A 12,390-nucleotide genomic window follows, 5' to 3' on the forward strand; every position below is an offset into this window, starting at 1 on the left:
GGAGAGCTTGGAATATAATATTCTAAAGGGCAAACAAGCTAGGATTACAATCAAGAATCACTACCCAGCAAAACTGAGTATAATCCTTCAGGGGGGAAATAGACATTCAATGAAATAGAAAACTTTTCAAGTATTCCTGATATAAAGACCAGATATTCAAAACTATACATTGATATTCAATAAAAGACTCAAGAGAAGCATAAAAGGTAAGTTTCATTGATAAAGTTTCACTGATATTTCTCAAATATATAGGGAATCGAGTCAAATTTATAAGAATACAAGTCCTTACCCAGTTGAGAAATGGTCAAAGGATATGAACAGGTAGTTTTCAGAGAAAATAATCAAAGCTATCTAAATGCTCTCAATCACTATTGATTAGAAAAATGCTCATTAAAATAAGGAGCAGGTCTGTATCCCAAACAGATAAAAAAGGAAAAGGAAAAGGACCTATACGTACAAAAATATTTATAGCAATTCTTTTACTAGTGAACTGGAAATTGCAGGGATGCCTATCATCTGGGGAATGGCTGAATCATTTGTGGTATGACTGTGATGAAATTCTATTGTACTGCAAGAGAGAATGAGAAGGATGCTCTCAGAAAAATCTGGACTTTAATGAACTGCTGCAAAGCAAAAGGAGCAGAACTAAGATAATAGTGTACATATGAACAGCAATATTGTACAATGATTAACTGTGAATGACTTACCTATTCTCAGCAATACAATGATCCAATTCCAAAGATACAATTGGATACATTGTATCCAATGATACAATTCCAAAGGACTTATGATGAAAAATGCTACCTACAGAGAAAGAACTGATGGAGTCTGCTTGCAGATCAAAGCATAATTTTTTTTTTGCTTTATTTTTCCTGGGATCTTTTTTTGGTCCATGTTTTCTTTCACATAACTAATATGGAAATATGTTTTGCATAACTGCATATGTATAACCTATATCAAATTGCTTGCTTTCTCAATGATGGGGGAGAGGAGAAGGGGGGAGAGAATTCTGGTCTCAAAATTTTAAAAAACAAATGTTAAAAATTGTTTTTACATGTAATTAGGGGAAAATGTTAAATATAATATATTGTATATAATATATATTGTAATATATAACATCATAAATATGTTTTAAATGCATAAAATACATTACAATTTTCAAAGTTATTAAAATATTTTTCTACAAAAAGTTCACAAGACCCCAGTTTAAGAACCCCTACTCTGTACTGTCACTCTTAGTGACTTCATTAGCTCCCACGAGTTTACTTATCTTTGTAATTTTTATTATTCCTTATTCAGATGACTAATAAAGTCATGCATCTAAAACAGAAGTTGTCTTCTTTTCCCAAACTCTACCCCTCCACCAACCCTCCCCCTCCCTATTTCTAAAGCATCATCTCATCACCTCTTTGCTTTTGCAATGACCTCCTCCCTTCTCGTCTCCCCTCACTCAAATCCAGTCTTCACGCAACTGCCACAGCTATTTTCTTTAAGTGCAGATCTGATCCTCTTTCAATAGATTCCAGTGACTCTCTATTGTGTCTAAGACAAAATACAGATTTCTCTGTTTAGCTTTCCAAGTCCTCTGTAACCTGGTCCTAGCCTGTGTTTCCAGCGTCGTTCTACATTACTCTCCTTCCTACACTCTACTATCCATCCAAGCTGGACTTCTCTTCATTCCTCCCATATGGCACTCCATCTCCATGCCATACCCCTGCACTGGCCATTCCTCATGACTTAAATTCACTCCCTCCTCATTTTTATTTCACCGAATTTCTCACTCACTTCCCTAAAGATGTAATTCAAGAACCGCCTTATACAAGAAACCTTTCCTGAAACCCTAAATGTGCACTGGTAGTGCCCTCCTTCCACAATTACCTTTGTTTATTTTGTCTTCATTCTGTATAGATTTAGTCTGTATATAATCATATATATGACATTATTTATTATACAATATTTATTCTATATATAATCATGTTGTCTCCTCAATGGAATGTAAGCTTGAGAGTACGGACTGTTTCATATTTTACATTTGCATTCCCAGCACCTAGTATAATGCTTGGAACTGGCAGCTAGGCCACTAGGTCTCCCAGAGGGTGGAGAACTGGAGACTGAGTCAGGAAGACCTGAGTTCAAATCCTGCCTCAAACACTTATAAGCTATGTGACCCTGAGAAGTCTCTGTAATGTCAATGTAAAGTTAATGGTGGGTGGGGGGAAGAGTTAAAGATCTTCCTCACCCATTTATAGGCCTCAATACCTTTTGGTAATTTCTGCTGAGGCACTGGGTCAGAGGTCCTGCCCTTTGACTCTGGAAAGTGTATAAATACTCTGAGGTAAGGTTTTACTTTGGAACTTGTTCAGTGGAAGTGTTTGTTTAGCCAGATGAGACTCTAAGCAGCCACTAAGGAGCCCCCCCCCAGCTTTGAAAACCTAGATGTTGATGCTTCTCTCTCTGGTAACTATGTATGTATGTAATGGTCAGGCAGCTGGATCCTTCTGTTGATCTGTGATGTATGTATTGCTAATGGTCAGATGGTTGGAAGCCCTGTCTGCTGGTTGTTATTTCTCTGTTTATATTTTCTCTGAAGTTCAGGGTATTGACTTTTTCCTCTGTATTAAGTGGATGATATATGTGTTTGATTAAAATAATTGTTGACCAACCCAAGAAAAGTTGCTTTCCTTTTAGAAAAGCAGATTTAAGAACTTGTACAGCGGGCCCTGCTGTGTATGTCAGGGTTCTTGTTGATACATTATGGCATAGCAGGGCATAAAAATGTCATCATTACTGTTAATATTAACATTACCAACACTGGTCATCTAACCAAACCAAAGGGGCTCTGGTGAGGTCTTTAGATACATCTGTGTAGGAGTCTGGGCAGCCTGTGTTGGCAGTTTAGGTACATATTACAGAAAAGACAGAGAGAGCTATCTGATAGTTGAGGCATTAACCTGGAGCCTCTAACCCTTCATGGTGGTGAGGGTTGGGGGGATTCAAGGAGAGTAATCTCTAGGAAGCATCTTTATCTTCCTTATTTGCTCCTTCATGTAATTTTCTAGTCCCTTGGCTTTGATCACTGAACTTGGAGGTTTCTGCATCTTCCTCCTTCTGTTGAGGCTCAAAGAAAACATACAAACTCTGTCCTGCTTCTGCCCAGTCAGAAACAGTGGGCCTCACATACCTGAAGGAATCTTCAGAGCTGCAGGAATTCAAAGGCTCCAATTCTCTATTGTGTTCCCAACACAAATGGTCCTGCCTTCCCATTGAGAACATTCAAAGGGGTGCATCTTTGATTCAGGCAAGATGTTCTCATCAGGGGCAGGGCCACAGGAATGTGTCTGTGCTGGGTACAAACACACACTGGGCCAGGATTTGTGTGTCTTTTGTAAAGTACCATGATGCTAAAATGACCTAATTAATAGCGTAGTTTAACATAAAGGAGAGTAACTTAGCTTTGAGTAACCCTGTTTCATACCCCCACAGGAGATTCAACTTTACATATGACTCTGTCTTCTATGAATGGCATCCTCTGACTATTGAATTCTGCCTCCCAAATAGGAGGGCAAAGGCACTGAAGGACTAGGTGACTCCTCTGCAGTCAGAAAAGTGACTTAGTTTCAGAGCAGAGCAGAAAGGAAAACAGAGTTCTTAGGATTCAGTGATCTCATGGAATTGTATAAAATAGAAGGTATTTTATAGATCATCTAATCCTATCTCCCCTTGCCCCATTTTACAAATAAGGAAAATGAGGTCCAGAAAGGTGGCCTTTTTTAAAAAAAATGATATTAATATTTAATAAAATAGAGGGACAGAGTTGATGCAAAGAAAAAGAGACAAAGCAGATTTGGTCATTGAGTCAGTAACTCAGGCACAAAAAAAAACCAGGACTGGAAGCAACCAAGCCCATGGTGCCCTCAGTTATTAGCACCTCTCCACCTGGAGGTCCCCATGATGAAAAGCAAGGAACTTGCTGCTTGTACATTTAGCTGAAATTTGACGTATCTCTGATTCCTATGCTCTGTAACAAAGAGACTGGCCCCAGTGCCATGAAAGGTGGAAGTTAGAGATCAGTCCTAAGGAAAAGTACTAGAAGCTAAAGAGTCTGAGTGGCCTCAGGGCCCCCCATGCAAAAGTCCTAAAGGGAAGCTGGTCAGGACTTGGCTGCCTGCTGCCCCCCACCCCCACCCCCTACCTACTGCAGTGAAAAACTGACAGAATTGGAATTTGGATTCAAGTACTTTGATTCCAAATCTAGTTCCCTTTCCAAGGCACCATAAAGAAACAGAGGAATTATAGGGGGAACAAAAGCATTTCTTTAGTGCTTCCTGCATGTGAAACCCTGGGTTAAGCCCTGGCATTACAAATGGAAGAACATGGCACTCCTTGCTTTCAAGAATCACCTGTTATAATATATACATATAGCAGCTTTCAGCTGTGAGTCACATAGAAAAGATCCCATGAACCTTGGGTGATAAAGTAGATGGAAATGCTTCTTCTTTGATGTCATTTCACTGATAAAACCTCATCTATTTCTGATGCTGAACCATTTGACAGTACCAAATACTTTGAGGAGGGAGAAAAGAAGAAAAACTAGGGGAAGATGACCTTTAAGGTTCTTTCAGCTCTAAATCTATGATTCTGCAATCAGGAAAAACTTTGAAGGATGATAAATGTAAGACAAAGAAGCAGAGATGGGGAGGGACTCCATTCCACAAATAGAACAGATAGCAGTCCAGTTCCATTGGAACACAATTGGTGAAGGCAAGTAATATGAAATAAGTCTGTAAATACAGGTTGGAGTCAGAGCCTCCTATAACTGCTACTCTCTTTTGATCTCTTAATACCAGATAATAAATATTTAACAAAGGAATTTTCATGTCAATGGTATATCAATGAGCGTTTAACATCTAGTCTCTCTGGGTGAAAAAAAATGTATATACACATACTTGTAAACTTAATCTGTATAATTAACACTTTATTAAGTATAGACAATTAAGAAAATCATAAATCAAGCCCTGATTTTTAGCAATTGCTGATTTTTGAAGTGTAAGTGCTAATATTGAACATTTAACACTGGGTTCTACAAGGTAGTGAGGACACTAATTAACTCCTGCTTCATGTCTTCTGAGAGTGAAGAAAATTGTCCTTCTTCAGGGTCCGTAAAAGAGAGGAGCTCAGAAAGAAGCCACACATGCACAGATGTGTGTATGTGTGTGTATAAGTTATAGAGAGAGTAAATCCTCCTCCCCCACTTATGATGGAAGCTCCTTAAGGGGAAGGATTATTTCACTTTTTCTTTGTATCTCCAGCACCTGACACATAGTAGGTGCTAATCAATGACTACTGGATGAATCAGTAAATGAATATGTGAGTGAGTGAGTGAGTGAATGAATGAATGAATGAATGAATGAATGAATGAATACAAAGCAAGCTAATCTCACAAGGTCAAGAAATGGTAGGAGGAGAAAAGGGGAGAATGAGAATACATGGAAGAGACTTTTGTTAATGAATTTGACAAAGTCCATTAAGTTCATCACTTGGATAGGCAACCCTCACTTTCAGCCACAGCATATTCCTAGAAATAATATTATGAAGAAGATCCCATTTTTCCCATAGGAAAAATGTTACAATTGAGAGTTATGTTACTGACGAAGGGCTTGGCAACAAATAAATCAAAGCTATCAGAACTACCAGTAAGATTCAGTAACTCGGAGCCCCTGTAATCATTTAACAAAGTCAAATTGTGCTCCAAGAATCAAGTATAACAAAAATACAACTCTCCTGTGCAGTATCTTTGGCCTAAAGTTAATAGGATGATTGCATTTAATATTAGAAATTCATCAACAATGATTGTGCTTGCCTTAGTATTTAGAAGGGCTTTGGGGGAATTATTTGGATCTTTTCACACTACATAAGATCACAGAATTTAGAGCTGGAAGAGACATTTGAGGCGATCTAGTACAGAGGTGGGGAATCTGCGGCCTCAAGGCTACATGTGGACTTCTAGGTCCTTGGGTATGACCTTTTGACTGAGTCCAAGTTTTACAGAACAAATCCTTTCATTAAGGGGATTTGTTGTTTGAAGTTTGGATTCCCCAAGATGGCATTCAGTCTTATATGGGTTCTCCACATACATTCTTATTAAACACATTTTCACATTAGTCATGTTGCATAGAAGAATTAAAATGAATGGGAGAAACCATGAGAAAAACCCAAACAAAACCAAACAAAAGAGAAAATAGTCTGCTTCATTCCGTATTCTGACTCTACAATTCTTTCTCTGGATGTGGATGGCATTTTGCTTCATTTTCCTTGCATTGCTGAGAAAAGCTAAGTTTATCAGATATAGTCCTCACACACTGTGGTTGCTATTGTGTATGATGTTCTCCTGGTTCTGCTTACTTCACTTAGCATCAGTTCATATAAATCTTTCCAGGTTTAAGCCCACATGTTCATCATTTCTTATAGCACAATAGTATTCCATTACATTCATATACCACAACTTGTTCAGCCATTCCCCAATTGAGAGACATTCCCTCGATTTCTAGTTCTTGACCACCACAAAAAGAGCTGCTATAAATATTTTTGAACACATGAGTCCTTTTCCCATTTTTATGATCTCTTGGAGATACAGCCCTAGAAGCAGTATTGCTGAGTCAAAGGGTATGCACATTTTTATAGCTCTTTGGGCATAGTTCCAAATTGCTCTCCAGAATGGTTGGATCAGCTTGGAAGCACAACTCTTGTGTCACCTCCATCACAAAGCACTAGATGGAGAGAGGGGAATCAGGAGTTTCCTTATATGAAACATTTATAAGATGCCTCCTAGATTTTAATCTATGATCTCATGATTCTCCTTTTACCTTTGCATCAGATATCCATGGATTTCAGTAGAAATAACCTCAATGGGGAGTGGAACAGAAGCGAAATAATTCCCTTCAGTTCCTATTACCCTCCTCCTAATGAACCAGGTTGTCTGTTGAATAAATGAATGAAATAGCATTTTGTGATTTTTGTGAGGATCGAATAAGATAACATTCATAAAGCATTCAGCACAGTGCCTGGCATATAACAGGCACTTACTAAATGCTTGTTACCTTCTCTTCCTGGCCTCATTTATTAAGCACTTACTATATACCAGCTACTGTGATCAGTGCTAGATACACATAAAAAAAAGCTCCTACCTTCGGAGCTTATATTCTAACACATATGGGGGAGTAGTGGCTAAGAAGGGGAATTTCGGTCTGGTAAGTAACAGGGATAGAAAATGGAGTCATAAGGTACTTGAATGACTTATTCCCAGGATCCATGATAATGTCACTTTGATTGCTTTTCTCAGCAGAAGAAATGGAATGTATGGATATCAGGTATGCCTGGGATGGTAGACAGTCTAGGAAACATGGTTGGAGATATGTGAGCACTCATCATTCAAGTCAGCTGGATTTCAGGGCAAAAAATTTCTTCTCTCCTCTAGGGACTAGTTTGTGGAGAGCAGATCTGAAGACAGCAGCAGTAGCAGGAGCAATAAAAATGGGAATTATCTACCCTGGGTGCTTTGAGAAGATACAAAAATATGATAGTTTTACTTCTAGGTGAGGAAACAGAACACTGATGCCTCAAATGACCATGAGGGATATTTCCAGAAAGCTGCTTGAGAAAATAGCATAGGATTTTAAGCCAGAAGATGGCTTTGCATCCTCAATCCCATCCTTTGCAAGTAGGGAGATGTCACTTGACTCCTCTAAACCTCAGCATCCTAACCTTGAAAATGGATAGAATGCATCCACTATCTACCTCACAGGGTGAGTACAGGAAAAAAAGGAAAGTGTTTTGTAAACTTTAAAACTCTACCGAATTATAATGGGGAGAGGATGCATTTACTATTTCTGCTTTCCTCCCTCTGGTTATGAGGTTGTAACTAGGCATTCCTGTGTCAGAGGCAAATTCAGTCAGGGTAAAGAGGGGGATGTGGCACAGCAGACTGTCAGACCAGATCAAAGGCAGCTGCTCTAGGGAGAAGTATGGGGGGGGGAGTGGAGGGAAGGGGATTTGCTTCTAGGGAGGGCATATTATCCTTGCTTGCATCCCTGACCTCCAAACACCTAAGAGAAGATAGGAGGTAAAGAGAGGAGAATAGGGATGCATTAGATGAGTTATAAAGTCCCTCCTAGATTTTACTCTATGATCCTATTCTTTTATCTTTACATCAAAGATTCATATGTTGTTGTTGTTCAATTGTTTCACTCCTGTCTGACCCTTTGTGTCCCTATTTGGGGCTTTCTTGGCAAAAATACTGGAATGATTTGCCATTTCCTTCTCCAGCTCATTTGACAGATGAGGAAAGTGAGGCCAACAGGGTCACATAGCTAGTAAATGTCTGAGGTCAGATTTGAACTCAGGAAGATGAGTCTTCTTGACTCCAGGCCTGGCCCTCTCTCTACTTCACCTCCTAGCTGCCCTTGGAATTCAGTAGAAATAATTCCAGCAGGGAGTGGAGAGCTCCTTTGGTTTAATCAATATGATAAGAAGAAGAGGAAAGAGGTAATCCTGCTGTTGCTGTGTAACGCCAATGGATGTGGGTGTCCCTATGGGAAGTACAGTTGGTCAAAGCTCACCACCCTCTCCTCCCTACCCACTTTGTCTTTGGAGTTTAATCAACATGTTAAAAACAACTGGTTCTTTTTGTTTAGGGAAAATCAAAAGACCCCTCAGATTCACCTGATCTCCTCTTCTGGAGGAGTTCATAGCAAATAAAATGTTGAGAACACAAGCACAATTTTTCAGAGCCCCTAAATATGAAATTTTCTAACACTTGGGCAGAGGTTTGGTCCTGTGCCTTGATTTAAGTCTCTGGCTTGCTGGCCTCCTTGTTGTTGAGGGAAAATAATGGTAAAGAAAAGAGCAGAACATATCAGTGTCTACTGGGGGACAGGTAGAGGGAGGGGAAATTGGGGGGAAGCAGACCTTTTCTTGGATTTCCCTCAGTTTTTGACGTGCATATTTCCTTATGGTAGGAATTTCCCACAGTGCCTCGAGGTTGGTAAAACCAGTGGTTTCAGCTGGAATCTACTGCTCTGACATACCTGGAGGGCTGTTGGCCCTCCTTAATTCTTGTCTTTCTGGTTCCAGTTCAACCCTACTTTTTCTTTCTATTTTTCTTACTGTCCCTCTTCTACCTATTTTTCACAGAGTAGCTCTCGAGGTCCCTATTCATTCTCCATCAATCTCTTGGTCTTCAGCTTCCTTCTCCAGAGAGATTTACTTCCTTGGTAATGGAAAAACTCCACCCTCCAGGTCACTCTCCACCTATAATAGCTTCCTTTCTTCCTGAGCTGGGAAGAAATACAACTCCCAGGACTTTACTGAGTTACTACCACCACCACCACCACTCCCTTCCAAGGAAGCCAGTCCAAGTCATGCCACTCATTTCTATAACAATCTACCACAGTCTGGGAGCCACAGGGATTTAGCATGCTGTGTCCAGTCTATAGATGATATCACAGGAGTCCACATAGCAGCAGAAGGTAGAGATGCACCTTAGAACGAAGGAACTCTTCTGGGAAGTGACCATCCTGGAAACAGTGCATTCCAGCCACAACTGGAATACAACCTAAGAAGTGTTATGGAAAGGACCAGGTGGTTTTTGGTTAGCTACCAGGATGCATAATTGCTTTTAAAAGAAGGCAAAAAATGAGAATTATTCTGTTTAGTCAGCTTTCTTCTCTGATTAAAAATAAAAGTAATGATTCTCCCATCATCATATGTGGTCACTGTGGGACACTGCTCACCCTAACCTTATCCCTTCCCCCCAGTAAAGTGATTAGTGAGCCAATTACACATCTGACCCAACAGAGCATAATAGGAACATCAGCCTAAGTGTGACAGGAGTTTCCCCTGAACTTTGCTATTTATTGATTTCATGTACCCGCTTTTCTGCCTTAATGATTCATACTTTACACATGTCTACATGATTTATATGGAGGTTCTGAGACACCTATTATTCAGCTTTCACTGAGTACTACAAGCACCCTATGGGATTAAGTTCTTTGCTGTGCCCATCACTGAGTTAGTCAAATGAAACAGCTGGAACCCACATGAGGACAGTGGGAAGAAATCATTTAGTTACATGATGGGAAGGAGAGTCATGGAAAAATTATGTTAGATAATAATCTGGTATGGTGGAATTTCACATTCACCCATTCCTATCAATCTGTGGTTTCACTTAGAGAAAGGGTTCAGAAAACAGTAATGAAGTTTGGAACTTGAGAGTACTGGATTCTTCTCATGGGTCTGCCAATCAATGGCTGTGTGGTCATGGGCAAAGAGTACACTATAATTCTCTGAGTTTAATTTTTCTCACTTAAAAAATCAGAAATTTAGACCAGATCAAAGGAGCATAGGATGAGAGCTAAAAAATACCTTAGAATGTCCTCTAAGTCCAACACCTCCATTGTACAGATGCGTAACCAAGGCACAAAGAAATTAAGTGAGTTGCCCAAGGCTGTATAGGTAAGTGGTAGAAGTGGGATCTATGACTCCATGTTGCCTCCAAAGACTATTTCTAAGGTTCCCTTTCCAGCTAAATCATTCTGTAATGTCTATGAGACCAGTGACTCTAATAACTAATCTGGGGATTTCCTCTTGATGCCTACATTGATCCTCTGAGCCACCCAGAGCAGATCATTTCCCATTGTAGGTTTTGCTTTCCCCACCAAGAATATGGAGAAAACCACAATGACTGCCTACCTTAGGTTGTCCTGAGAAACAACTAATAAAAACTATAAAAATGATTGTGAACCACTTTCCAGGCACTTATTATAAGAGTGCTTATTAATAATAATTTAGTACCGATTTTACTGCATTTGTGTAACGGTGAGTACCTAGAGTCTAATTATCTGTCTTATTTTAATATTTATGGAATTAATCAAACTTTTTAATAGAAAACCCCAAAATGAAATTACCAAGGGCATGCTTCAATGAAGACAGATGCAGCATGCTGTGGGAGAAGACAGCTCGACTTTATTAGCAATACATGGGCCCTGCTTTGTCATCTAATGGAGCCAGTGGGCCAGTCAGGCCAGCGGGAGGGAGAGCCTGTGGCTCCTAGGGTAGGCACACACCATCCTAGGGAGTATCCCATCTGTGGGCTTCTGAAAAGAGGCTTGCCCACAACCAAGCAGCCACCTGTGCTCACAGCAGAGCATCTGACCTGCTTACCTGGGCTAAACTGTCTACCCAGGAGGCCTGTCTGACTAAGCCCCATGGCTGGTTAGTGGTCCAGACTGGCCCAATTTCTCAACAATACACTGTCAATAAAAACAGAAATGAGCACTCAGTTGGTATAGGCGTATGTCCAGGTTATTTAGCACACCAGTGAAGCAACCTCCTTTAGGCCCCTTCCCACCCCATCCAGCTGTTCAGCCATCCATCTGGATCATCTCACCATCTTGCCACCTGCCTTGCTACTGCCCCAATGCCACCTGGAACAACACCTTTTAGAACACACTTCCAGAAACCACAGTTTGTAGGCCAGTTAATCGCCTCCGTTTTGGAACTCCTGCCCTAGGGCTCATCTGTCTTGACAGATGAAAGAGTCCTCAGCCCCACACCTCACAAACTCACTCATTCCATTATATCTACTCGGCCCCAGAACAGATCATGCTTCACATACCATCCAATTGTCGACATGGGCCATTTTGCCATCTGTTCTGCCCCACCCACCTGCCCTACACTTCTTTCTACCTCTTGCTCTGGGCATAGTCATCAATCAATACTACCATTGCTTTAGGAAATAGCATGAAAGCCAGCTTCCCTATGGATCAACTCACTATCACTGTTACTTTCCAGGTCAAAACACCCACTCATGGCTATAAGTCCCCCATATGTATTGTCTCACCACCAAGAGTCCCCTTTCCCTGACCCCCTTTTCTACTAACTCCATTAGGCTGGTTGCTGGAAAAAAGGAACAGAACTGCTCACACCAACTTTAATCCTTTCAGCTCAGTGGAGGGCCACCAGGCCCATCTGCCCCTTCCACTGTACCTTAAATTCCTCCAAATATTCCAGGGATGCCAATTCCAGTGATAGTCTCAAGAACTGTGATTTACTAATGTACCTTAAGGACACCTTGTCATAGACCTCCAACAATTCACCCATAGGACTCTTAGGTCTTTCCATCTGCCTCTTTCATGAGTTGTCTCCTCCAATTTGATTATAAGTTCCTTGACACATTTTCTATGTATATCTAGCATCTAACTTAGTTTTTGGCATATAATAAGGGCTTAATAAATTTTTTTCATTCATTCTCACCCATTAGAGACCCATTACAAATTCCTTGAGGGCAAGGACTGTGTCACTTTGGTATTTATTTCCAGTGCTTAATACAATGAC

Source organism: Notamacropus eugenii, chromosome 7 (genome assembly GCF_028372415.1).
Source record: "Notamacropus eugenii isolate mMacEug1 chromosome 7, mMacEug1.pri_v2, whole genome shotgun sequence".
In the NCBI taxonomy this organism is placed as follows: domain Eukaryota; kingdom Metazoa; phylum Chordata; class Mammalia; order Diprotodontia; family Macropodidae; genus Notamacropus; species Notamacropus eugenii.